The sequence below is a fragment of the Macaca nemestrina genome, chromosome 15, assembly GCF_043159975.1.
Source record: "Macaca nemestrina isolate mMacNem1 chromosome 15, mMacNem.hap1, whole genome shotgun sequence".
Classification (NCBI taxonomy): domain Eukaryota; kingdom Metazoa; phylum Chordata; class Mammalia; order Primates; family Cercopithecidae; genus Macaca; species Macaca nemestrina.
In genome coordinates, this window is record NC_092139.1 from 45,961,879 (window position 1) to 45,989,336 (window position 27,458).

General features: G+C 37.6%; 1 long non-coding RNA gene across 2 annotated transcripts; it reads left to right on the top strand.

Annotated features, from left to right (window-relative positions):
• The first annotated feature begins 1,785 nt into the window (after positions 1–1,785).
• LOC105481506 (uncharacterized) lies at positions 1,786–26,495 on the top strand. Of its 2 annotated transcripts, XR_011614350.1 has the most exons (4): positions 1,786–3,355; positions 9,232–9,312; positions 22,935–23,018; positions 26,228–26,495. It is a non-coding gene; the product is annotated as an uncharacterized lncRNA (long non-coding RNA). The 2 variants fall into 2 exon arrangements; XR_986992.3 differs by lacking the exons at positions 22,935–23,018; positions 26,228–26,495 and adding an exon at positions 10,020–10,167.
• The last annotated feature ends 963 nt before the right edge of the window (positions 26,496–27,458 follow it).

Below are 27,458 nucleotides of genomic sequence, written 5' to 3' on the forward strand. Positions count from 1 at the left end.
CAGCAAACTTCTGCCTAGACATCCTTTGAAATCTAGGTGGAGGTTCACAAACCCCATTTGTTAACTTCTGTGCACCCACAGGCTCAACACCATGTGTAAGCCACCAAGGCTCAGGGCTTGCACCCTCTGAAGCAATAGCTTGACCTCTACACTGGCCCCTTTGAGCCATGGCTGGGATGCAATGCACCAAGTCCCAAGGCTGCACAAAGCAGCAAGCCCTGGGTTTGTCCCAGGAAACCATATTTTCCTCCTAGGCCTCCGGACCTGAGAAGGGCTGCTGCAAAGGTCTCTGACATGCCCTGGAGATATTTTTCCCATTGTCTTGGTGATTAACATTAGGCTCCTTGTCACTAATGTAAATTTCTGCAGCAGGCTTGAATTTCTCCTCAGAAAATGGGTTTTTATTTTCTATTGCATTGTCAGGCTGCAAACTTTCCAAACTTTAATGCTCTGCTTCCTCTTGAATGCTTTGCCACTTAGATATTTCTTCCACCAGATATCCTAAATCATCTCTCTCAACCTCAAAGTTCCACAGATCTCTAGGAAAGGGACAAAAAGTTGCCAGTCCCTTTGGTAAGCATAGCAAGAATCACCTTTATTCCAGTTTCCAACAAGTTCCTCGTCTCCATCTGAGACCACCTTAGTCTGGAATTCATTGTTCATGTGACTATCAGCATTTTGGTCAAAGCCATTCAAGAAGTCTCTAGGAAGCTCCAAACTTTCCCACATCGTCCTGTCTTCTTCTGAGGACTCCAAACTGTTCCCACCTCTGCCTGTTACCTAGTTCCAAAGTTGCTTCCACATTTCCGGGTATGTTTATTACATCAGTGCCCCACTACTCAGTACCAGTTTACCGTATTAGTCGATTCTCACACTGCCCGAGGCTGGGTAATTTACAAAGGAAAGAGGTTTAACCTACTTACAGTTCCACAGGGCTAGGGAAACCTCAGGAAACTTACAATCATGGTGGAAGGGGAAGCAAACATGTCCTTCTTCACCTGGTGGCAGAGGGAGAAGCACTGAGCAAAGGGGCAAAAACCCCTCATAAAACCATTAGATCTCATGACAACTCACTTGCTATGACAAGAACAGCATGAGCCTCCATGATTCAATTACCTCTCACTGGGTCCCTCCCACAACGTGTGGGGATTATAAGAACTATAATTTAGGATGAGAGATTTGGGTGGGGACACAACAAAACCATATCAGGGATTCACCAGTGAGTAAAGTTCACAGTGGAGCTTGGGGAATCAATGCATGCCACTTTTTTCTTTTAGAATCCAATTTTTCTAGTCATTATTATTGCAGCCCAAATTTGTTACTGTATTTTGGGACCTTGTAAATCTTGCTTAGCATTTATTAGTCAAGGTAGGTAGATTAAATTGTGAAAGCAAACTATCCTGAGATTTTAATGTGTGAATATAGCAAAAGTATACTTCTTGCTTATGTGATGTCCACTGATTGTCAAGACCACCCCTGCCCCACAAAGTAATTATCCTCTGTAGAGCAACTTGTTATTCTAGGTCAGTAAGGTGCTGTAACTATTAGAACCATGTGGGCTCCTATTCAATCAAGTGAGGGAAGAAAAACTGGAGAAATGTGTGTGGGCTTTTCACGGCTAAGCTTGACATTGTACTCATCTCCATCCATTGGCCAGAACTAGTCAAAAATCTCCACTACAGCAAAAGGGGCAAGGGTGTTTAGTCTTCTTAATCTTCTGTAATCAGATTTGGGTGAGTACAAGGAGTAACTAATGACATTTATAATCTCAAAGTAACACTGTAACTCAAGCTAGAAAAATATCTAGCTTTCAGCTTTTAATTCTGTTTCCTCTTATTATAATCCCTTGATGCTACATTGCCACAAAAGAAGAAAGAAAAAGAACTGCATTTCCTTTTGTTTGTGATAAACAGGAGGGCACAATGGCTGGTGTTTCCAGGTCATGATTTATTTGTTCAGCCGGAGCCACTGCAATGCTGCATTCTTCTAGGACACTCGGCAACACAGCAGGCCTTTTAAAGAATCCCAACTGGCCCCCACGCTGAATAGAAAAGAAGGGAAAAGTATCATCCCAGCTAGCTTTGACTGAAATGAAAATCTGCTCAAACCAAAAATAGAACTCTCACAGGGACTGTCTTTTAAAAAGAACGGCAGGGCTCAGTAGTTCTATGTGACATATGTTGAATCATTTAAAATTTTTTTCCCTCCACATAGTTTAGTCAGAAACTAAATGGCTCTGAGATAGGAAAAAATAATGAACTTTAACTCAAAAAGACATTTCAGAAATTTCAGACCAGGGCAGCCAAGGTATTTGTCAGCCCAAGCTGTTTTCCTTTATCCCCTCTTGCTCTTGGAATATAAGTTTCTACAACTCTATTGAATGACAATCCTATAATATCTTACTCTATTATTGTCCCCCATCTCTCCTGACGCATGCAGTTATCCTCTCTGGAAATGCATATCTAACATTTTCTATCTGTTCTTCCTATCTATAGGACATTCAAGGTCTTCTTTCAAAGCTCTCAGCTCCCCAAGGCTTTCTGTGCATGAGCTTTATGTTGTGCAATTATCACTTTATAAAATACCGTCCTTTTCTCCAGGAGCTCCTCTATGTGGTTGAGAGCTTAATCACACACTGGTTTATGCAACAAACGTTGGAATTATGTCAGTCATGTCCTCCCAGAGAGGTTGAATAGCCCTTGACATACCTTTCCTCTATTGAACTCAATAACACCAAGTTGATGTTGCAGACTGGGATCTCAGTAGCTATTTGTTGGTTGATTGTACCCTACTTATTCAAACTGGGGTAATGTGACTTTTCTGAGACATGGAGTATATATCAATATGCTCTTTGATCATCCCTGATAACGTGATCTCATCTATCCACTTCCAAATGACTGCTGGGGCTGAGTCCCTTTTGGAGCCAAGGAGTAAGCCATACATTGTGCTGTTCCTGCCCCTGATGGTGTTGAGAACCCATTGTATTGCTTTCCCTGGAACACTGGAGAGATCTGTAGATAGGATTATCATTCCTAATTCTTTACTCATTCCTAAAATATGGTTATATGTTTTTGTGCTCCTTTACCATATTATTTTCCCTCACAGTAGAGCAGGCAGAATATGTATGTACCCTCATCCTGTCCATTGTGAGCTCATGTAACTTCCTTTGGCCAATGGAGCATTAGCACATGTACCCTAGGCAGGGACCTTATGCTTGTAGTTTGGCCTCTTTTGCTCTATTATCTTAAGAAGGATCTACCTTTGGTGTTTATTTGGCCTCAAAATGATCAAAACATATGGAGCAGACTTGACTGTGATCAGCAGCTAAGAATCCATCGTAGCCCACCTGACCCAGGTAAGCCCAGTCAATACTAGCAAAGCCATGAGTAATTTTTAGAATAGAGTAAGAGAAATAAGGATTTGAGAAAAAACACTGAGTTTTGGGAATAAGGAAATTGTTACACAAAATTATCACAGTAAAAATCTTACAAAAAAATAGATTCTGTGGTGCGACATACAGGGTAGGTAGGCCTCAAAGACAAACTGATCATAAAAGAGTAGTTGCTGGTTTGGGGGAGGAAGTAGGGAAAACACTGGAAGAAACCAGTGTGTTCTTACTGGAAAGACATTGGACAATAAAAGAACACAGCTTCAGGCAGATGATCAGGTGGGGTGGCTGCCCTTTTGGGACTGACACTTCTGGTGACAATCTTCCCTATTTGCAGAAATTCTCTTTTCTGCCACACTGGCAGATTGTGCTGCCTTTCAGACCTCAAGATTCTAATATGATGTAAAGATAAGTAGTATAGTGTAGGGGTTAAGAGAATAAGCTCTAGAGCCCAGCTGTCTGGGTTTTAATCTTGGCTTTGCCACTTTACTGACTTCCTGACCTTGGCACTTGTCATGTCTTCGTTTTCTTATCCAGAAAATGGGGCTTGTAATAGAATATACCTCATAAAATCATTGTGAGGATTAAATGTTTTAATATGCATAAGTACTTAGAATGGGGACAGGAACTTAGTAAGTTCTCAGTAAGTCGCAGCTATTATTACTATCATCATTGTTTAACCAAAATTTAGGGCACAGAAGCCCCTAGTACTCTGCTGGGTATCCTGTAAGAAATTCAGATGAATGTAAACATGGCCGCTGACCTAAAGAAATGTATAATCTAAAATTTGTTGATTTTGTATTCTATGACCTTACAGAATTTTTAAATTAGTTCTGATAGGGGTGTGTGTGTGTGTGTGTGTGTGTGTGTGTGTGTGTGTGTGTGTGATTTGTAGGGATTTCTACATATAGGATAATGTCTTCTATGAACAGAGATAGCTTTACTGCTTTTTAAATTTAGATATCTTTTTTGCCAAATTGCTCTGGCTAGGATTTTTAGTATTTTGTTGAGTAGAAGTGATCAGCATGGGCATTCTTGTCTTGCTCCTGATCTTTGAACTTTTCACCATTGAATATGATGTGAATTGTGGGCTTTTCATTTTTGGTTATTATTATATTAAGGTATTTTTCTTCTATTTCTAGTTTGTTGAGAGTTTTAACCATGAAATTGTGTTATATTTCACTAAATGCTTTCTTACATTTATTGAGATGATCCTATGTTTTTAATCCTTTATTCTGTAATGTGGTGTATCTCATTAATTGATTTTCATCTGTTGAAACATCTTTGCATTCCAAGGATCAGTCTCATTTGGCTGTGGTGTATGATCTTTCTAATGTGCTGTTGGATTTAGTTTGCTAATATTTTGTTGAGAATTTTTGCATCCATATTCAACAGAGTTATGGCCTTTAGTTTTATTTTACTATGGCATTTTTTTGGCTTTGGTAAAAGGAGACTGGTGGCCTCATAAAATGAGTTTGAAAGTATTCCCTCTTTTTCAATTGTTTGAAGAATTTGAGAATAATTGGCATTAATTCATCTTTAAGTGTTTGGTAGAATTCAACAGTGAAGTCATCTGGTCCTGGGCTTTTCTTTCACTGCTGTAAATAACTTTTGATATGAAAATATACAAAAATGCTGTAGAAAGAGCACAATGAACACCCAGATTTATCTACTGCTAGCATTCTGATCTATTTGTTTATAAATACGTACACATAAATGTAACTTTTGTAAACCATTAGGAAGTGGGTTGCATACATCATGGCTCTTTACTTTTAGATTCTTAAGTGTGTATTTCCTAAGGAAAAGAATATTTTCTTACATAACCAGAATCACTTGTGGATTTCAGTACATTTATAAAGCAACTTTCCTTCCAGTATGTGATTCAGTCTAGGATTACAGATTTCATGTAATTGCCATGTCTCTTTACTTTTCTTCAATCTGGAAGTATTCCTCAGCCTTTGTTTTCAGTTCTAACATTGACATTTTTAAATACAACCCTCACCTTATAATGAAATATGCCTCATTTGGGGATTCGTTAGAATTCCTCAGGACTACATTGAAGTTGTACATTCTCATCTAGAATATTGCATGGGGATTATAATGCCCTTGTCAAGATATCATATTCCGAGGCATACAATGTCTATCTGCCCCTCATTAGTGATATAGATTTTGATGTTACAGCCAGTTTCGTCCAAGTTATTCCCCACAAAATGCTGATTCAATTTCTGCATGGTAGAGTTAGGATGTTTCCTTTTCAATCAATAAAAGAGTCTGTTGAAGACACTTAAGATCTCCCAACTATCTATCTTCTCATCAAAATTTCTTCATTAATTTAGCATCCTTTGATGATCCTTACCTGATTCAATCTTTGCTATAATGGTTGAAAAATAAAGATTTTTCCAACTCCAGCTCATCAGCCGTATCTACTAGTCAGTAATCAGCATTTTATTTAAGCAAGAGCCCTCCTTCTCTCCTGTATATTTATTGACTTGTCTAGCTATTTTTGATACAGGTTCATGAATTACCATCCTTCAATACTTTGATGTGCATATTGTCCTCTATGCAGCTGGCAAGAGCTCCTTCAACCTAGCTCCCATGTCCTTGGTCCTTTTGGCATAACTGTATATGTGTGTGCACGCACACACACATGCTTTTTTTTTTCTTTTGAGTTTTATTTTTATTTTTTAAACTTTCTGGTATAACAAAGAACTCTGGACAGACTGTTTTCTTTGGCCTTGTAACAGAAACTCACAAGCTCATGAAGTGATCAACTTCAGAACTACTGCCTTCATTAATTCTTTGTTATAAGCAACTAAGCTATGACCTCAACCCTTACTGAAATTTGCTTATCAGCCACACAGCTTATCTAAAAGTCCTTTCCCTTAGAAATGGCCTTGGTTGTTTCAGAATTTCAGTCCCGAAGCCTGACCATATTCTTATTCAGTGCTCATTCTACTTCTGGGCTCAGGTGTTTCCTGCAATTTGAGATTGATAGATGATTAAGCTAATATGTTACCAGGCAAAAAAGATTATGTATGAGTCACAAATTCACACAAGAATATATTTTCACCATGGTGCTCTGTGGGATAAAGAAAAGTTGGGGTTAGAAATGGAAGATGTTCCGAGGCAGGAGAATCACTTGAACACGGGAAGCGGAGGTTGCAGTGAGCCGAGATCGCGCCACTGCACTCCAGCCTGGGTGACAGAGCGAGACTCCATCTCAAAAAAAAAAAAAAAAAAAGAAATGGAAGATGTTATGGAGAGCTCACACTTCTTGCGGAAACCTTCTTGCTATCTCTAAGATCTTTGCCCAAGATGCCCCCTTTAGAGAGGTGAGTTGGAACGATGTCTCTTTCAGCTCATCAGCTCATCCCTGGAGGAGAAAACAGAGGACAATTAAAGATTTGACAAGTCACCAAAACATTCTTTCTTTGAAATACCCTAAGATACAGTTATCTAAGATTAATATCAAAACCTGTATGTGGTGAGCACTGTTGTTGTCTTACCCATATCTCTTTTTTTTTTTTTTTTTTTTTTTTTTGAGGCGGAGTCTCGCTCTGTCGCCCAGGCTGGAGTGCATTGGCCAGATCTCGGCTCACTGCAAGCTCCGCCTCCCGGGTTCCCGCCATTCTCCTGCCTCAGCCTCCCGAGTAGCTGGGACTACAGGCGCCCGCCACGTCGCCCGGCTAGTTTTTTGTATTTTTTAGTAGAGACGGGGTTTCACTGTGTTAGCCAGGATGGTCTCGATCTCCTGACCTCGTGATCCGCCCGTCTCGGCCTCCCAAAGTGCTGGGATTACAGGCTTGAGCCACCGCGCCCGGCCACCCATATCTCTTGTACCAGGACAGTACCCCGATACTTAGCCGCTATGAATGTTGGCAGCTAAAAGGTTACAGCTGCTCCCTTCTGTAGAGAATTGTTCTCAGCTAAAGGGAGCTCCATGCCCAGGAGGCTAAGCTCATTTCCCACTTGGCCTCAGGGTAACATGAAGCCAGGGGTACAGATGCTGATCCCTTTACCTCAGGGCCCAACTCTGGTGCAATCGTGCTCCATGGATCCCCAGGGAATCAGGGTTAAGCTAGACTTCAGAGACGCCCAGTCTTGCTTAGCTAGTTCCCTTCTCCCATCTACTTCTTTCCCTCCCTTAGAGATCTCCCAATTGCACTCTCAATAAATTATATGTCATGGGACTGAAATTCCCGTCTGAGGCCCTGTGTCTAGGGAACCCAATCTACATATGTCAGAACAATCTGGGAAACATTGAAAGTTATAAATAATCTCATATGTAAGTGATTTTTAAAATAAGCAGAAATGAATATCTTTGACATGAATCATTTGAAAAAAGGAAAAATAATATTTTAAACCAGCCTGTAATATGCTAGTACTAATATTCTTTTAAAAGCATCACCATCTCCCAGTTGTATTAGTTGGAAGTCCCAAAGCCATCTCTGACATTTTTCCCTCTGACCTGCTTTCAACCAGATGCAACCTTTGACTGTAGAATTGCTCACTTCTGCAGCCCACTTAACACTGCCAGTCAAGAACACCATGACCTCTCCCTAACATGTCCTCCTTGCTGTTATTTCTCCTCCTTTCTTCCCCTCCTCCTTTCTTCCCCTCCTCCATTCCCTACCACATCTGTCATGCAGGTCATGCTCTGCATCCGGCAAAACCCACACTGGTATCAGCTGGTCTCTCTAGCTTCCTTCTGGTCCACTGGCCTCCTTGTACCATTTGCTCTCCCCATATTCAGAATAATCTCTGACAGTGTTCTGCATGTTCTTATCTCTCGTGTCTTTGAACTTGCTTCCCCCCCGCCACCCACTTAAAATGTTTCCTCTCCACCTTCCCTGCTTCTTGAAATCCTATGAAAATTCAGTTCAAATGCTTGTGTCTCCATGAAGCCTTCCAAGATTCCCCGAATAAAAACCAGTTTCTCTTTCTCCCATATTTCCTCTGGCTTTTATTTGTTTCTCTACAAGGCTCTTCCCATATTCTACTTGTCATTTTATCACCAGTGAATGCATCTCATTTCTGCACTGTGCCATAAGTGCTTGAGGAAAGTGATTGTATCTTATGCCTTTCTAGTTCCATCTCTTCAGTTCAGCCCCCTTCTGACCTTTTAAGCTTGGTCAGCTTACCTAGATCCTGCGTGGTTCATTAAAAATAAGAGCAGAAAACAATGTCTGTCCTAGATAATGCCTCAAATCATTCCTTATTGACATGTGACACCCTGCTTCTTGCTTTTCTGTCTTTATGCTCACCGTTGCCTTTTCTGCTTCTTGCCCATTTAAATTTAGTGACCATTACTACTCATCCCTTTGAACTTTTATATTTGGTTTATAGTTTGGCTCTGGGCTCAAACCATTTGGTGTCCCCTGCAGCCTTGGGTGAGAGTTGCTTTCCCAAAGCACATACATATGTGTATTCTAGAGCCCATGGGAACACTCAGCCCTGTTTGCTTTCAACGAGCACTCGGTCTATCAATATAATTTCATTTCCAGCATCCTTTGAGGAAATCAGAAAGGTGACAGCTTATCTACTGTTAGCTCCCCTGCAGCTCTCCACTCCAGGTAAGGCAACCACTCCTAGGCTTTCCCTTGAGTTTTTTGGTCAGTTGCCTGGCCAGGAGAAACAGGCTCCAGCCCCTCACGCCATTCTACTCTCCCTCTCCCCCTTTCCTGTAGTTGCCATCAATCTTCCTACTGTGCATATGAGAAGTCATTTCCATCCTATTAAGCACTGGCTACTGAGAACTCTGTGGTTGCAGATGACAGAATATGTAGTTCATGTGGTGTCAACAAAATGGGGAACTTATTTGTTCTTATAATTTAAACTTCCAGGGTATGTCTGACCTCAAGTGCTGTAAGACTCAGCTGTAGTAACAGCATTTTCATGAATCTGTGCCTTTTCATCCCTTGACAGTAAGTAATTTTTCTCTGTATAAAATTTAATCTCAGAAAGGCTATTCCACGCAGTAGTGATCTGGCCTCCAACAGATCGGGATTTATACTGTATTAATTCGGTCACTCGGGAAGAAACAGAGTTCCATCTTCACAAATATGAGCCTGAATCACTGGACTCTTTGGGGTCCTGGGTCCAAATTATTGAACCGAGCACCTGGGCTGGGGAAGTAGAATACTCTGATTGCACTCGTCTGAGTCCTAGTTCATCTCTGGAATTCAGAGGTGAGGTTGATTTCACTCAAACCATATAGACTGACATTGGGGAAGAGACTATTCTTCAAAAGGAAAGTAAATATAAGCTTCAGAAGAAGGGGAGATGGATATTGGTGTATCAAGTGATATACGTCTGCTATATTCCTTTTCATCTGTGCTTTCCCATGAGATAAGCAGCTACGAGAGGCCTAAAGATCAAAGAATTTCTTATAGGTAAAGTCATTGGACTGGACCGTGGCTCAATGAGACTTTCTGATAAATTGAAAGGTTAAGCCAATTGATATTTACAACTTCTTTTATATACAAATTACATATTTCCCAACGGGTCAGAATATTTTATTTACTTTTTTCAAATGTTAATTTGCTTTTCATCTCTGCTTTTTTTTTTTTTTTTGTTCTCTATTCCCTCCTCTAATCATTTAACCATGCCCTCTGAATTTTCTTTCCTCAAGGATTTTTACAAGACTGAAAGAAGTTTCTGGAAATGTAGAGCCTTTGCTCTTCTTTGTAAAATCCTAAGGGAACATTTCTAAGTGTCCTGGAGAGGGTGGAGAGAGATGAACAAGTCTAAGGGAGAAGCTAGAGAGTAGACATTTCCCCAGCCTGGTAAGCTGCTGAAGAGCTTGGAGCATATTCAGCCTTCTTGATCAAGGAAATAGTAGAACACTGTTTGAGGAGAGCCTATGTTGTATCAGACATACTACTAAGTCTTTTATGTATGTAATTTGATTATTCAATTCATCAGAACAATTCTTCAGGAAAAACGGTCTCAATGCCATTTTACAGACAAGGAGCTAACTATAGACTTAGGCAATTTGAGGCATACAGTTGAGACCAAGTAGGATTTGACTCTAGGCATGTTGGGATCTTGAACCCATAGCCTTTCTGTTGTTACACTATGGGTTAGTCCAAGAAAAGGTCGTTTAGCCATGCTTTTCTATGTTTCCAGTGAAAAGGAAACTGGAAGTCACAAAGAACCAACGAGTTGGTCTACAAATAGGTTTTACAACCAATTAGAAGGAGGCTGTCCCCCAGTGTGTGGACCCTGGCTCACCAAACTTCAAGCTGTTATCTTTTGCCAGTGTTTGGTATGTTCGCATCCTGGTTCATACCTTTAGTTTTGTTTCCTCCCTACAAGCTCAGGATTCATGGAAGTTCTCACAGAGAGTGATGGGGGTCATGGTCCGGAGACCAAAAATATCAGTGAAAGACTTTCGGAGGTTCCAGTTTTCTTTAATTGCACTTACACAGGCCTTTGTTTTTTGACAGAAAAATGTCTATTAAATTTTCTCTTTCCAGTTTAATTCCTTCTTTTTTTTTTTTTTTTTTTGAGACGGAGTCTTGCTCTGTCGCCCAGGCTGCAGTGCAGCGGCATGATTTCAGCTCACTGCAACCTCTGCCTCCAGGATTCAAGGAATGCTGCCTCAGCCTCCTGAGTACCTGGGATTACAGGCACCCGCCACGCCACCACACCCGGCTAATTTTTGTATTTTTAGTAGAGACAATGTTTTACCATGTTGGCCAGGCTGGTCTTGAATTCCTGACCTCGTGATCCACCTGCTTCAGCCTCCTAAAGCGCTGGGATTACTGGCGTGAGCCACCGCACCAGGCCTACCTAATTGCTTTTAAAACTGCTTTCCATTTGGTCTGAATTGACTCCTAAGTGGTTCTTTGTAAGTGAAAGTGTCTTATAAGTTTCAAAACACTATGAAAATGTTAGTTGTAGCTGTGTCAGTAATTGATATTTAAAGACAGAAAAAAATTCATTTTGACTGTCTCTCTCTTCTTAAATTTGAGGAGCTCTGAACTCTGACATCTAATTATTCTCATAATTATAGCTAGAGAGAGGGAGAATTAAAACTAAAATTCAAGCAATTACATGTACAAGGGCAAAAGTTGTTATTATGTTAAAACGCACAGTCCATTGTAATTTTTTACTTAAGATGGTTGTAAAAGAAAGCATCTGAGGTGCAGGAAGTGGGAGCAAGGCCTATACATTAAAATGTTGACCTCAAAGACCCATGAATGCATTTTTAATTTTTTCTGCCCCAAATAGATATCTTAGATAAAAGTATTATGTGTGAGACATGAGGTAATCTTGTAGCTTTATAGAAAGACAAAAATTTCTCTCTAATAAATATTTCTAGATTTTTGAGTATTCATTTATTATACACCTATATCTTAGGTATGTTTATTATAAGCCTAAAAATATCTTTTCATTCCACAAATGCCAACGAGACTAGAATTTCTCATTAGAACCAGCCAAACTGAGGATAGAATTAAAACAAGTGGAATCTTATTAGCAATTGGTAATTTTTAAAAAAGAATACACACATTCTTCATGGAAAGGAAACTACCTCTCCCAGTCCTGCTGTGGATAATGTTCTGTTTATTGACTTGCTTGTTTCTTTACCCACAGCTTACTGCATCTATGTTTTAATTTTTTTAACTTTTTCTTTTGAAACTATTGCAAGTTCACAGGAAGCTGCAAAGAAATCAAAGGGAGGCCCTGTGAAATCTTTACCCATCATCCTCTAATGTAAACATCTTTCATAACTACAGTACTATTGTCAAAACCAGGAAATCAATATTGGCACAATACACAACGCTTATTTGGATTTCACCCGTTGTACATGCAATAGTGTGTGTATGTGTGTGTGTATCTCTATGCAATTTTATGCCAAGCATAGCTATGTAACCCCCACCATCATCAAAATAACAGAAGAACTTTTATCACCATGGGGCTCCCTAATGCTGCCCCTTTACAGCCATGCCCACCTTCTCCTCACAGGGTTTACCCCTGTTAACCACTAACCTGTTCACTATCACTCTAACTATGCCATTTCAGGAATGCTATATAAATGGAATCATGCAGCATATACTTCTTTCATACTGGTAATTTTCATTCAGCATAATTTCCTTGAGGTTTATCCAAGTTGTTGTGTGTATTAATAGTATTCCTTTTTATTCCTAGTGCTGTTCTATGGAACGAATGTACCGCGATTTGTTTAGCCATTTGCTCCTTGAAGGACTTATAAACGTAGAAATTTATTTAGCAATTTCTATGTATATTTAGTTGAGTGGCTAATGAATATTAGACATAAGCTGGTTGGTTATGAAACAGGGTCTGATCACCAGGAGTGTTGGTTTTAAACAAAGTAGTCATAAGAATGAGGCAGCCATCTAGGTAACCTCCTGCTAGAAGGTGTGGCCATGGAATTCTTCTTGGATCTTGAAGATGCTGCTAAGAAGAGTGAAATCAGAACCAGGTCCCAGATTTGAGACATCAGATTTAAACCTCAGTTCCCCAAATTATAGAATGGCAATAGATTACTTCCGTACTTTTCCAACATTAATGTGCATATGAATCACTTAAAGATCTTGAGAAAATGCAGATTCTAACTCCGAAGGCCTGAAAGGGCCTGAGATTTTGCCATTCTATCAAACTCCCAGATGGTACTGATGCTGCTGGTCCACAGAACTCTCTTTATGACAAAATAATAGCTGAGATTCCCCTATCACTTAAAATACTTTTCCTGGCTTTCTTTAGACAGGATTAGAGGCTAAGCAATCAAAGTGCTGGGAATAGAAGATTACCTGGCAGGAATTCAGGGACTCAGGATATGTCATTGAGAGAACTGGGAGGCTAGAGTAGCAGCCAGTCCTGCCTCCTTATGGGCTCACCTGGGATTGTCATATGGGAACTGTGGATCACTTCTCCAGGACCAGAGCTTTGGCCCTTGTGAGCAGCCATGGCAAAGAGCATGTCTGGTGGGACTTGGTGAGTCTCTGCAGTACCCAGGTCTTAAATACAGTAAATATCCTAAATGAACCCCTGGGAGCCCACTTAAGAAGTCTTACTAGGAACATGAAGGACAATAAGGAGTGAGTAATGGACTAGGCTGCTGTGTAGGCTCAGTGATGTGGAGGCTTGGGTCAATGATGCTGAGCCGTTGATAGCACTGCGTGTGTGTAGCGTTGGCAGTGGAAGAATTTTCCTCTTCTTATTTCATTTTGCTTCCGGGCAAGAAAGTGGTTAGATTTATTCTAGGTACTTCCAACAGAACTTAAGTAATTAGTCCCAATAAGTTGGAAATTTGAGTCAAAAATAAGAAGAGTTTTGACAATTATTGCTGACTGTCAACATTCCAGGTTGACTCATGAAGTGATGTCATTCTGGTGTGAGGCACAAAGCAAGAGGGTGCTCTATTGGATCTATACAATGATCAAGTGGGAAGACAGTCAGCCAGTTCTTTCTGTGAGGAGCCAGACAGTAAGTAAGTAAGTCAGGCCATGTGGTCTCTGTTACAATTACTCAGCTCAGCAGTTATAGCACAAATGAATATTCTCTATAGCCTCATAGAGAATATGTAAATGAACATGCATGGCTATGTTCCAATAAAACATTATCTATGGACAAGAAAATTTAAATTTTATAACTTTCATGTGTCATGGAATACTGTTCATCTTTTGTTGTTTTGTTAAGCTATTTAAAAAATGAAAACCATCCGTAGCTCATAGACCATTAAGAAACATCCGGCAGGCCACTGTGGGCTTGTAAGTTCTCAGTTTGCCAGCCGCTGGCCTAGATAAACCTCCAGATATTAAGAGTCTGGAGGAGTGAGGATTCTGTCCTTGCTTGACATCCTCTGAGAAGTGGCTTCCTCCAGCTGAGAAAGAAGGACTCACCTTCCCCAGGTAAATCCTGCTGAAATGTGTTTCAGAGAGAGATGGCTGTTTCATGGAATCTCACCAGGCCAGAAGATTCAATGGTGTTTGCTGCTTGCTGTGGGAACTAGGATCTGGGCTGCCCACGGTTTGTCTCTCTCAGACTCCAAGCAATAGATTCAGCCCAGGTTCCGTATCCTCTGTCCCAGGGGGTTTTCCTCCTTTCATCCGACTTCCTCTGTGGAGAAGGCTGATGTGCCTGTGACAACAGCCCTTCAGAATAATCCCTGGCTTTGTTACGACTTTCTGAGGTTGAACTTTGTGGTGCTTTCGGTTATTGTGACTGGCTGTTAATGCTTTCCGTGGTTCTTGGATGAGCGTCTTAGAGCAACAACCCTGTGCTTTCTGCTGCAGACATCAACATGCACCCCTATCTGATAATCAGTATTAGGGGTTACTACAAACACAATCATTCCCTGGGTGGATAATTAAAGTGAATCTATTCCCGGCTGAATGCTGTCTTTTGTCTTAACCTTTCCACTGCCTTTATCTCATCAGTGAAGTATCTTAGATCAGACCAAGGGGGCAGAAAATGGTTTGATCTCTGTTCACAGAAGAAGAAATGAAAAAAGCAAGGGGTTGAGAAATTTTTGTAAGGTCACTGAGCAAGTCCCTGACTGAGCTGGAATGAACATACACAAGCATAAAATTCTGAACCTCATCAGTCCTTCTGCTATATATATATACTCCTGATTCTCTTCAGAAATACATTTCAATGTCTTAGAATTAAATGACTGCATTTCCAGGTGTAGAACTTGTATTTCAAGAACAAGATGGGGATTATAAAATACTAACCAGCAAAAAAATGGCTGGCTTCACAGAGAATTGATAATCGGTTGGTAGTAAATAATGCGCTGTAGGTGAATAATGCATCAAGAATAGTACTAATAGAAAAAGACTAAATTTATGTATACTGTGCAGGAAAGACAGGATTCAGAATTTAAAAGACCTTCAGTTCAATTAGATTCAACCAACTGAGCTGATCAAGAATTGAAGCAGACTTAGCATGTATTGGATTATAATAGCCATTCAAGGCTTAAGAACGAAGTTTTGTAAGAAAGTTAAAATATCTAATTGCTTAAGTAATTCTAACAAAATCAGGAAAAGAAAGGAATTACAAAACATAACATTAATATAATACATATTACATGAAACATATTTTTGAAAATGCTTAATTACTGACTTTATGAACTAAATGTTTATGTCTCCCCAAAATTCATATGTTGAGGTCTTAGTTCTCAATAAAATAGTATTAGAGGGTGGGGACTTTGGACGATAATTAGGTCATGAAGGTGAACCTTTCACGAATGGAATTAGTGCCCTTATCAGAAGCCAGGTAGCTAGCTAGCTGTCTTACCTCCAAGTGAGGATTCAACAAGAAGTTAGCAGTCTGCTTTCCAGAAGGCCTTCACCAGATCTCAGATGTGAGCCTCCAGAACTCTGAGAAATAAATTCAAATAAAACCCAATTTCTCTTGTTTATACTGGTCGATGACATTTTATTATAGCAGACCGAATGGACCAACTTATAAGTAACAGAAGAAAGCCCATGAAGTAAAATTTATAGAAGAAACACAATAGTAAAAAAAAAAAAAAAAAAAAAAATTGAGCTTAAAAAAGATCTCCCAACTAAAATGAAAAATCACTTTATTGGATTAAATTAGCAATGATTTTTTTAAAACACATGATTCATTAAAACTACTATATAAGTATATACACCTATCACAATAGCTATAATAAAAAAATAGTGACAGCATCAAATGCTAACTAGAAAGGATGGGGAGAAACTAGATTACTCATAAATTGTTATGAGAATGTGAAATGGTACAGACACTCTGGAAAACAGTTTGGCAGTTTCTCATAAAAATAAATCTGTAACAGTCATGTGACCCAGAAATTGCACTTCGGACATTTATCCCAGAGAAATGAAAATGATGTTGACATAAAAGCAGGAATACAAATGTTCGTGGTAGTTTTATTCATTACAGCCCCAAACTAAAAACAACTCTGATGTGTTTCAGGAAGTGAATGGTTAAATAAACTGTGGTACATTATTACCATGTATTATTACTCAGCAATACAAAGGAGCAGCCATACTGATATTCAACAAACTAGATAAATCTCCAAAGAATTATGCTCGGTGAAGAAAGGAAACACTCAAATTTGCATACTGTATGATTATCTTTATATAACATTCTCGAAATGACAAAGTTATAGAAATGAATAGACTGAAATTAAGGATGAGATGGGGACAGGAGGAAAGTGGGTGTAGCTATAGAAAGGCAACATAAGGAATCTTTGTAATATTCTGTATCTCCAGTGAATCAGTGTCAATATCATGGTTTTGATATTATACCCAAATTTTCCAAGATGTTACCAGAGCGATACATAGGGTAAAATGTATATGGAACTTATCTGTATTAACTCTAGAAACTATGTGAATCTACAATGATCTCAAAATGGTAAGTTTAATTTTTTTTAAAAAAGTTATGATTCCTAGAGTTCGAAAAGATGTAATGAAGTCTGCTTCTTACCTACATATTTGGTGTCCCATTTTCAAATATGGGAAAAGCTTTGAAAATATTTTGACAATATTTTGTCAAAATATTTCCTATATCTGCCTTAGCCGTCCTACTTTTAAGAACTGATTTTAAGCAGTTAATAGAACATGTTTGTAAAGATTTCTGTGCAAATATGTTCAATGTTACATTATTTACAACCACAAAAAATTTCAAACACCCACAATATTTAACAGTTAAGGAATACTTAGTGTATCAATAGTACATATATGTCATAAACTCGAATGCAGAAATGAAACACGCTTTTGTAAGAGAGATAGTAGGCAAGATAGCAGATAAGATTCTAAGTAAGATAGACAGCAGGTAAATGAGGCAGTAGTGCCCTACAGAGGGGTTAAGCATGTGGGCGCTGGCTCTTCAATTCATGAGGTTAAGACCTAATAGCACTGACTATGGGCTGACCTTGAGCTGGTTATTTAACGTCTCTGTGCACCATTTTCCTCTTTGTAAAATAAAGATAATGGGGTTGCTGCAGGGATCACATGGTACTAACAATGGAAAGCACTTCCACTGGCACTCCATAAATATCAACTACTTTTTTTTATATTTTGGGTCATTTTTTAAAAGTCCCTATATTTAGTATATATTATTAGTTTTATAATATAAAAGTATGAGAAGGAAACAGAGTTATCGTGTAACAAAGACCAGGCAATACAATGTTAATGCTAGTTCATGATGAAGACGACAAACTGGGAAGGACCTTATTTTCACTGCAGTGTTTCCCAAATGGTTTATCATATGGGTTGAGTACACTTATGAATGAATCCTTTATTCATCAGGGAATCTATGGTTTTCTGTAAATCGAATCTAGGTATCTTTCAAATTTCCCTGTGCTGCATAACTGCAGTCTGCTTTCCCTTCCACGCTGTAACTATCTTTACTATTCACATTGGTCCCTGTTAACCTTAGCTGCCTTCGTTCTCTCAAATGCACTGTCCCTTACTTCCCATACAATTCCTGTTTGTCCACACAGTTTTCCTTGACCCAGTTGTCTAACTTTTCAGCCTCATTTTTTTCATGAAACTTTCCTGCCAATAATTCTACCATGCCCTCCCTGGTTTCTCTTTTCAAAATGCCTTCTGCATTCAGCACCATCCCAGATGATTTAACACTTTATGGTTACCACATAGAATGCTATTTTATGATGTTGTTTTTCTTCACAACACTACAAGTGAATACCTCTTATAGCCTTAACTAAAATTTAAGCCTTTGTGGTCAAGGCTGTTTTTATACTTCTTTTGTGCTACACAGAAAAGGTCACTGTTGAATGAAAGACGAGCCAAGGCTAGGCTGCCTGGGCTGGCTTAGGCCTCAGGACTGGAAAGTGAGATGTGCTTCATCATGAGCTTGGTTATTTGGGGGAAGATCTTATAAATGACAGGAAGTGGCTGTTCTCTTTCCAGAACTATCATGTGGCAGAAAGTAACATTAAGCAAGACATCCTAGGACCTGAATTGTGAGACTTTAAAAATTCTTACAAAGAGCAGCTGGGAAAACAGTGTCTCTGGAGATATTTAATAACATAGTATCCATATCTGAGGAGTTGGAGGGCAGCCCTGTCAGGAATATGGGAATGAAATAAAATACTCCCCTACAAAACAAAGCATTTATAAAACACAGGAGATGCCTTATTTGTGTGTGATCTTATATAATCCTAATACATAAACAACAAAAGGAACATTTTGTTCAAATAAGTGCATTTTCTTATTTTAACTCTTTAAAGATAGAATCAATGATATCAGTAGGACTATTCTGATAAAAATTAAAGAGCTAAAGTTGAGATTATAGATGCCTGTTACATCCGAATATCTTGCTTTCTGATATATTTCTGTATGTTGTTTTGAGCTGCTAAATCATGAAAAGTTTGATGCAATATATTTAACAATTCTTAATTATTACAAAATCATAGGTACTGTAGTTTTGTTTTTAAAGAGCCTGTCTTGCAATCTGAAGATATTTTTCACTTAAACATGATAACTTGAGAAAGAACTAAGATATTCTGGTTTCCTCATCAAACCCCTACACTCTTCAAGAACCACTTACATCATGTTCTCTGTAACTCTTTTTTTGTTGTTGTTGAAATGAAAAGTTTAAAAGGATTCAGAGATGCTTTAACAAAGACCACATACTCATCACTAAGAATTAAGAAATAGTGGTATTTTGTCCTTCTTGTTTCAGATTTATTTATATATTTATAGACATGGTATTACAGATATTTGAAGCCTCTTACTCAGCTCCAACTCCAAAAGAAACCACTGTTAGGAAATTTCTTTTTATTCTTCAAGCTATCTATAATATATTCTAAGAAAATATATATCTATGTAACATGTAGAACTATATTACACAGTTCTCAAGCTTTAATAAGCGTCAGAATTTACTGCAAGGCTTGTTAAAGCAGATCTCTGGGCCCTACCTCAAGAGATTCTGATTCAGTAGGTCTGGCCTGCCTGGCCCCTAAATTTACATTTCTAACAAGTTTCCAGGAAATGCTGATGTCATTGGTCCAGACACCAGATTTAGAGTATTACTTACATATATATTATTTCTTACTTTTAAAAATACTGTGTATAATTTATTGTTTTAAGAAAATAACTCTCTGCATAATTTATCACTTATTTTAAATTCAAAATTATGTTCTCATGGTCTATCCATATGAAAAAATCTCTGTATAGCCCATTTACATTAATTGCTCTAGAACAATTATATGTCCATTTCTTTATTGTTGGTTACTCATGTTTTTCCAACTTGTTGCTATTATAAATAAGGGTGCAATGAACACTTTTGTTCATGTCTCCTAGGATACATACACCATGAAGCAAAGTTGTTAAATACTAGTGATAATCACCTTCACATTTTTTTAGATATTGTCAGATGAGTCTTTTGGCAATAATTCCCATTTGCACAACCACTTATGATTTATAAAGATTCTCAGTTTCCTCTTTACCAGCCTTTAGTTATGTCATACTTTTCTTTTTGCACAATTGATGAAAGTTATTGACTGTCTGTTAATGTCTTAACTTGCATTTCCTAAATTTTTATGTAGGACATTTTTTAATGTTTGTTAGCTATGTACTTTTTTATTTATGTAAATTACACATTCAAATATTAATCATTTTATTATTGATTTTAAATAAATTTTTTCTGTATCTTCTTTGCCAATACTTAGAAATATAAATACTATGAATACATTACCATTCTAAAACACCAATATGAAAAAACTCACTAATTTTTAAAAAGGCAAAAAACATAAATATGTGTATCACAAAATAACATATATGAATAGCTAATAAGAGCATAAAAAGGTGTTCATCATTATTAGTCATCAGGAAAATTCTAATTAAAACCACATTGAAATATCACTATCTCAAAAAAATTAAAAAGACCTAAAATTAAACAAAAATTAATCAAGTTTTGGAATGAATTAAGAGCCATGGAAACTCTCATATGCTGTTAATCAGATTGCAAATTGGTAAAACTACTTTGGAAAATTATTTGACAGTTTTAATAAAGTTAAACATGCACCTGCTCTATGACCCAGCAATTCTGCTCCCAAGTATGCTGAAGAAAAAAATGAGTGAATGGTTCTACCTAAGCCACATACACAAATATTACTAACAGTGTGATTCATAATAGCTCCAAACTAGAAACAACCCAGATATCCATCAGTGGGAGATGAATAAATAAATTGTTTTTTACTCATATAATAAAATACAGTCAATTAGAGAAAAATAGGGCCCTACTGACAGGTATTTACATAAACTCAAAAACATTTTGAGGCATAAAAGAAGCCAGGTACAAAAGAACCCATACTGTATTATTCCTTTTACAAATAGTTCAAGCATAGTCAGAGTAGTGACTACATTAGGGTCTGGAGGTTTCTGACTGAGGAGCGGCCTGAGGAAACCTTCAGGGATGCTGAAAATATTCTGTATCTCAACATGGATGGTGTTACCAGGTTGCATACATAGGTAAAAGTCTTGTAACTATACACTTAAGATTTGTGCGTTTTACTAAATGTAAATTATTTCTCAATAAAATAAATTTTTAAAAGTAAATTAGAATATCTAAAACTCTCATTTTATTAAAATATGAATTGTGGGGGAAGGGAATTTATTTTATTTACAAGGGGAAATAAGTGCTAATTTGCTTTCCTGTAATACGGCAATATGTGCTTGATAATGACTGCTGGCATTTTGAAGATAATCGCTACAGGAATTAGAAAGCATACTTTAATGTCAAAAGGAAACAAGAAGAAAAAGTTCAGAAAGCAAAGTAAAATAAATAGAAAATGTAAAGAAAGGTGAATAGAATAAAATCAGTACTTCAGTTGTTATCTTGGGTGAGAAGAGCCTTAATTCTATGAAAAGCAGAAATGATTATATATGTTGAGAAAACACAGCCTTACATTAGTCACAAGATATAAAAAAATGGGAGCAGAACATTGCAAGTAGATACAAAGAAAATCAAAAGGAGAGAGAGAACAAAAAGAGACTGTAATGTTCAAAAGGCACAATGTATGAAGAGAACACCGACCCCACACTTACATTTAGTAAACAACAAAGCAAATTACATATATACACATACATATTTATATGTGTATAGGTATATATGTGTAAATAGATGTTTCTATGTTCAGTGTAATCTACTGCCTTTCAATATGCATATATTTTCGTGTACGAAAGAATATATGCACACTTTTTAAATATATGAAAATATTTAAAAATTGAAAAGCAGTAACATTAAATAAAGCCATAAGCTTATATTTTATTGTCTTTGGAATTTTTGACAATATTTAATGGTTTAATTTATACTAAACGAAGCTGAAATGCCTATTTTTAGGCTATTACTATTTCGTTTAAATATCACATTATTACTTGCTTGGTAAGAATAGCTACAAAATTATTTTGCAAAAATGACTACAAGGTTATTTTACAAAAATTCTATAACTGAGCTATGATAACAATTGTGCTATTGTCACAGAGTAACCTGCATTTCTCCCATAAGCATCTGAAAGCTAATGAGAGATGCCTGATCTACATCCATCACTGTGACCCTTCCAGCCCCCTTGGCAGACACATGCAAACAAGAAGACAGCAAGAAAGATTTGGGTTCTGGAAACAGCTTGGAAGATTTTGTGTCTTGCTCTCCGAGTCTCTTTTGCTCCAGGAGAGAATGAACGCTTTTTGTTTTTGCAACCTGTGGCTCTTGTGGATTCTAAAGCTCGATTTTTTTAGAGGATGAGCGACTCCAGGGCTAAGGACGTGGGGAGGACTAGGGCTGGCATGACGGTGGAATTTGTTTCCCATTCCCAGACAGTACTCTGTGAGCTAGCAAGATTTCTAGGACTGGCAAGAATATGCCTGGGACACTATCATGAAGCTTCAAATTCTATGGGGCAGAATCTAGTGGCCCCCTGCGGTCAAGGATGTTTGCAGACGAACTTGGACATGGAGCCATCCTCCTCTTCAGCATCCCTGCCCAGACCGTGAGGGAGACTGGCACTTAGCGCATCAGAATATAGTCAAAAGAGTCATAGGAAATAGGAAAACATCACCAATCACAGCTTGGAGTCGAATACATAAAATTTAGAAAAAAGGAAGATGATTCTTAATTCCTGCAGTATTTAAGAGTGAATTCATACTTACTACATTATGGTTTTAGATATTTTTTATTTAGGGTGAGTATGTGACTATTATTTTTGCACATATGTGCTTTCATATACTATTTTCAGTATGTTAATATAATATGATTTGCAGTTTTATTTTTGATCTTGCATCATCAAATTTTCCACTCACATTATCAAATATTAATTTCAAATATTCTGTGTTTAATTAATAACCAATTTCTGGCTTAAATAATTGTTTTACCCTGAGAGAGAAAAATTTTATTAAAATGTGATAGTAAAAATGCATTAAATATATAATAAATACAAAATTTTACATGAAGTATTTCTACTCTGATGAAACATTCTACTTTCTCTTGTTATTGCACAGTCAACTGGGATTTCACAATGGGAAGCTGTGTTAAGCCAATATGCCTGTGTTTTACTTGTATTTAATAGAGCATGCTGTACTTGTTCTGCAGACTTGAACTTACTTACACAACTTTAAGTAAATGGACATTCGCAGGCCTGAAGTCACAAAAGGTCAGTGAAGAACAGCAACCTTTCATATCCACAGAACATTTACACAAAATCCAGATACATGAGGAATCTTTGCAGACTCAGGACACACTTTAATTAACCTGAGACAGCAGGAAGGCTATTATTTAGAAGTTTCATAAAAGTAAGTTACCCACAAAGCATAAAGTAGAACATTGGTAATCCTCAGCGTATTCGGTGTATTTTAATATATGTGGTTTTCTTTAACCCTTTTAAAAGGTGTTTAAAATACTTAAAAAGAAACATTTGAAGTAGAAAACTGAGAAGCCAGAAATACCTCTACAGAATTCTAAAAAGTTTAGAGAAGTTGAAAATCACCAATCTAAGGAATCTTTTCAATTCTCTGACTCCTTGAATGTATGTATTAATTGAGTAGGGATTATTCATATTATCATTATTCAGAGCTTCACAAAATAGATCTACAGTTGACGTACTTCCAAACTCAAGCCACACATAATCCAGCCCATCTTTGTAAAGTCACTCCTCATTCTCTGCAGTCCGGTGCAGTGACAAGAATCTTTCTGGGAAACACAGTGCACTAGTAATACTGGATGAATCCCCGTGCACATATTAAATAAAGGCTTCTTAGGAGTAGTCACAATGAGAGGGTAGGATATTTAGTGTCCTCAAGTGGTTATTTGCTCATAAAAAATTACTCGTGGTGCTTAAAAAATAATGAATTAAAAATAATGACTATGTTGGTAAATATTTTACAATTCAGAGTATAATCTTTCCTCTTATATAGACACTGTCTGGCAGTGTAGTTTGAAGGCAAAATCCCCAAAGAGACGGTGGAAAATATATTAGGAGAGCACCACTCCTTCCTTCCTTCCTCCCTTCCTCCCTTCCTCCCTCCCTCCCTCCCTCTTTCCCTCTTTCCGTCTTTCTCTCTTTCTCTCTTTCTTTCTTTTGAGATGGAGTCTCACTCTGTCACTCAGGCTGGAGTGCAGTGGCGCGATCTCAGCTCACTGCACCTCCGCCTCCCGGGTTCATGCCGTTCTCTTGCCTCAGCCTCCTGAGTAGCTGGGATTACAGGCGTCCGCCACTATGCCCAGCTAATTTTTTGTATTTTTAGTAGAGACGGGGTTTCGCCGTATTGATCAAGCTGGTCTCAAACTCCTGACCTCAGGTGATCTGCCCACCTCGGCCTCCCAAAGTGCTGGGATTACAGCCACCGCACTCGGCCAGAGCACCACTTTCCATTTTAAACAGCTTTATTGAGGTATAATTGACCTACAGTAAACTGCACATATTAAAATTCAGTAAGTTTTGACATATGTATAAATTCATGAAATCATCACCAGCACCAAGGTAATGAACAATCTGTCTCTCCCAAAAGTTTTGCCATGTCTCTTGGTAATTACTCCTTTTCACCCTGGATATTGATTTTGTGTCCTGAAATCTTGATAAACTCACTAATTATTTCTAGTGGCTTTTAAAAAGTTTGATAAAATTTTTAAAATGTAATGTTGAATCGAAATGGTGAGAGTAAATATCCTCGTCTATTTTTCTGATCTAAGGAGAAACGCCTTTAGTCTTTTAACTATTAAGTGTGATGTGCGTTGGAGCTTTTTGATAGATGCCCTTAACCTAACCCTTAACCCATCATTAGGTTAAGGATGTTCCCTTCTATCTCTGCTTTGTTGAGAGTTTTTATCATGATTGGATATAGGATTTTGTTAAATGTTTTCTTCTATGTCTATTAAGATTGTCATATGGTTGTTTTTATTACTTAGTTTTCTAATAGGGTATCATACATTGATTTTCCAAAGTTAAGCCAACCTTGTATTCCAAAGATAAACCTTACTTGGTAATGACATGTTATTTTTTATATATTGATGGTCGTCCTTACCTTTCTTCTTCCATATGTAATATGTCTTTTTCTTCTGACTCTTTTAACATTTTCTTTTTATCACTAATTTTGAGTGATTTGATTATAATATATTCTGCTGTTTACTTCTTGGTTATTAGACTTGGGTTGTTTGAGCTACTCAGATCTGCAGATTTTCACCAAATTTGGAAAGTTTTCAGTCATATGGCTGAAACAATGTTTTTCTGGATCTCCCTTTCTTTTCTCTTTGGCCACTTACCTCTCACACACACATAGATATAATTAGGTCACTTGAAGATGTTCCATAACTCACTGATGCTGTTTTTGTTGCTGTTATTCTCTTTTTCTCTCTGTTTCATTTTGCATCGTTTCTATTGCTATGAATTTAAGTTTACTAATTTTTCCTTCTGTGTGTCTAATCTGCTGTTGATTCTATCCATTATAATTTTCTTTTCAGACGTTATAATTTTCATCTTCAGATGTTTCTTCACACACATACACTGGTGACTACGCAGCAAAATTCAAGTGGAACTGTCTGCTTATTTCTCAAATTCTTTCTGTACTCAGCTTTCTTCTGTCTGGTCCTTTGTCCTGTAAACTCTAACTACACTGGTCTCCAAAGATCTCATCTCTGTCTTCTCAACTCAGGAAATCTTCTAGTCTCATCCTGTGTTGTCCTTCCCTGTAGCATGGACTGGAAAATCTCTGGGTAACTGGGATAATCATAGGACTAACCTTGGTTGTTTTGTCTCTCTTGGAGATTACTGTCCTTTGTTGCCAGTTTCTTGAATTCAGTTTCTTGAATTCTGCTTTAAATATTTTGACTATTTTTAAATTGTTTCAGGTGATAGCATAAATCTATTCTTTATTATTACATCTTGGCCAGAACTAAAAGTCCAAATCATTTAGTTTTAATTTTTTTTTCAATAGGCAAGTTTTGGAAATATGGCCACACTCTGTGAGATGGTAAAAATTCATGGAAAACTTAGTGTTGGAGTAAATCATTGTATACTACCACTATATAACAGCACCATTTCTGTTTATGATATAAAATATGTAAATAAATATATTTAGTATATAATGTGTGTAAATAAATATTTACACGCATACACACACACACACACACACACACACACACACACGTGTTTGGGAGAATAATTGAAATAAATGCCCCACATTCTTTACCCAATCTACTCCTTCTCAATGTGACTTTGCAGCTCCTTCCACCAGGAGGTAGAGTTGATTTCCCCACCGCCTGAATCATGGCTAGCCTTTTCATTTGCTTGGCTGATAGAATATGACAAAACACGACCATTTCTACACCTGAACCTCAAGAGGACTTACAGGATTCTGCTCTCTTTAGGAACCAGGAACAAGAGTTCACTGGAAGATGAGAAAGCACGTGAAGCAGAAAGCAGTAACCCCAGCTGAGACCTGCTTAGTGCAGTGAGTCCCCAGCTAGACCCCCACTAAATATAGATGCATGAATGACGCCTGGGCATATCAGACAACCCTAGCAATTGGTCAGAGAATTATGAGCCAATTGATGATATTTGTTTTAAACGATTGTGTTTTGGAGTATTTCATTATGCGTATAATAATGTGTGTTTACAAACAGACATATAAATGTGCTAGACCCCAAACATTAGCCATCATTAAATATGTCTGTCTGAAAAATTAATGTAGCTTGGCCACTCTAACTCCTTGGATTAAACTCTAAATCTTTAAGACAGTGGTTAAGTTTCACCACCTTGAGTAAAATATTTTTAATGTAAAAATGACATTAGTAACACAAGCTAATGTTCTTTTAAGGTAATATGTAAGAATTTTGAGCATGATTTATGATCATGCACACTATAGGTACAGTTTGCTGAAAAGCAAATATATGAGGATAGTGAGAGTTAAAAAGTTACTTAACACTATTCTCATTTTTCATAGAGATTTATCGTTAAATTCCTGACTTTCAATTGCAGTTTCTTTGCTTTAAAAAAAAATGTTTTTGTTATAAATATTTCATTTTAAGAAGATATAAAATTCAATGTGCGCAAATTGCTTGAAACCTGTTTGTTAGAAAACCTGCAGTCGCTCAAGGGCAAAATTGGGAAACTTTTGGCAAAACTGTGAAATAATCTGGCTGATAGTGCAAGCTGGACTGTGCACTGGAGTCCTGCCAATATGTCCTTCAACCATGGGAAGTCTTTCCAAGGAGAATGACCCTGGAAACAGCAGAGAGTCAGCCTTGTTTGCACACCTGGCAAACTGGTGGGTTTTCTGTAAAAAGGTTGGTTCATCAGATGTTTCACTGAACAGAACACTTGGAGGTGAGCCTTTTTTTTTCTTTTTTTGTAACAGAAAGCTGTGTCTGATCAATGTATTTAGTCCTTTTCGAAAATAAGAAGTCAGGAAAGAATATGTTAATAAGAGGTAGTTACAAGGTGCATGCGCATATAACATTCATTGAGATTTAAGATTCACAGACTTTACTATATGTATGTTATTCTCCAAAACTATTTTTAATAGCAGGGAGGGTCCAAGAGAATATCGTGTGTGGATCTTGGAAAGGGATTTGAGTGTTCACAAGAATATCTATCATA